This window comes from Octopus bimaculoides, chromosome 12 (genome assembly GCF_046866305.1).
Source record: "Octopus bimaculoides isolate indiv1 chromosome 12, ASM4686630v1, whole genome shotgun sequence".
Classification (NCBI taxonomy): Eukaryota; Metazoa; Mollusca; class Cephalopoda; order Octopoda; family Octopodidae; genus Octopus; species Octopus bimaculoides.
In genome coordinates this window covers 12,140,572-12,142,297 of record NC_142939.1, presented here as the reverse complement: position 1 = coordinate 12,142,297, position 1,726 = coordinate 12,140,572, and positions in this window count along the sequence as shown.

Here is a 1,726-nt window from a genome sequence, read left to right as displayed (position 1 = left end):
CATCAGGCACCGGCAGGGAATGGTGGCGAACCCTGCTGTACTGTTTCACAACAACTTTCTCTCACCCTTTCTTCCTGTTTCTGTTGTGCCTGTAATTCAAAGGGTCAGCCTTGTCGCACTGTGTCACGCTGAATATCCCCGAGAACTACGTTAAGGGTACACGCGTCTGTGGAATGCTCAGCCACTTGCACATTAATTTCACGAGCAGGCTGTTCAGTTGATCGGATCGACTGGAACCCTCGACGTCGTAAGCGACGGAGTGCCAACAACAACATCAATAAGTTGAAATTTAAGCAACGTGCCTTTAATCTTCCTTGCAGAGGATAGGACAATGGCATGAAATGCATTTGGCAAATATCTCTAGCAGGTCAAGTAACCACTTAAAAGTTCCCTTGGCGCGTTAGCGTAAAATTCGGTGCAATATTTCAGAGATGAATTTCCTGTCGTTGCTGACCAGATACTTAAAGCTTAGTTTTCTCAATGCTCGATAGCAGGCCATGAACCAGTAAATCTATGTCTGATTGCCCGACACCCTATTAACCTCTTGCAGATGCTTTTCCAAGTTACGAAGTACTGACAAGCTACGATTTCCTGGCTTAAGTGGCAGATTGAATTTAGATATGAATATGTCTTGTATAAGCTACAGATCAAATGTCTGCTTGTAGTACAATTACGCCAGTTGCGGCTAATGTTATATAACGTACACAGACAGACCAAATCAACGTGACTGCAAGTGTGTGAGTCTGTGTGTGCGTTTGTGTGATTGTGTGTGTGTGTGTATGTGTGTGGTTTGGTCCTCTGTACTGTTCTTCCGAATATTTGTGGAAGTGTGTGTAAGTATGACTTATTAGTGATGTCTCTTTTTGTTAGCTACGCGTATGTGCCAACGCATGCACATGTATGTCTTCGTAATACGTGTGTGAGTGAATGTGCGTACATGCAATCGGGCGGTCTTGTGTGCATGTATATGAGTAGGGTGGTAATGTATGGTATATATGTGTGTAGGTATTCCATTGCTCGTTTCATATTTGCATGAACGTGTATCTATTGGTCAGTGTATGCGTACATGTCTGTTAGTGGCCACAACATTAATGTTAGAAGGAGACGGGCTAGTGTGTACGAGCCTGATTGTATTGATAACAATATTGGTTTGTGTAGTTCTACATTTCTTAAGCTACGTTTAATACATAGGTGTGTGTGTCAGTTAACTGTAATATTAAGATAAGTGCATTAAGGCGGTGACTGTGTGGAATAGTTAGAATGACGGCAAAAATGCTTAGCGGCATTTGGTCTGCTTTTATGTTCAAATTCTGCCTGGGACGATTTTGACTTTCACCCTTTCGAGGTCGATAAAATAAGTACCAGTTCCATACTGAGGTTGATACAATCTACTTGAACACTCGCCTGAACTTACTGACCTTGCGGCAGGATTTGAAATCAATATTAATAATAAGTGTGAATGTATATGTGTCAGTGTGTGTGTGTGTGCGTTGGATGTGTGTACAGGAATGTTAGGGCTTGCATCTATGTATGTGCATCCGCAGAGCGACGTGTATGCGCACGAGTGTGTGTGTGGGTGTGTGCGTGTCTATGTCAGTGTATGTATGCATGTATAAATGCGAATATGTGTGTGTGTGTGTTTGTGTTTGTGTGTGTGTGTGTGTGTGTGTGTGTGTATGTGTGTGTGTGGGTGTGTCAGTGTATGTATGCATAGATGCGAATATGT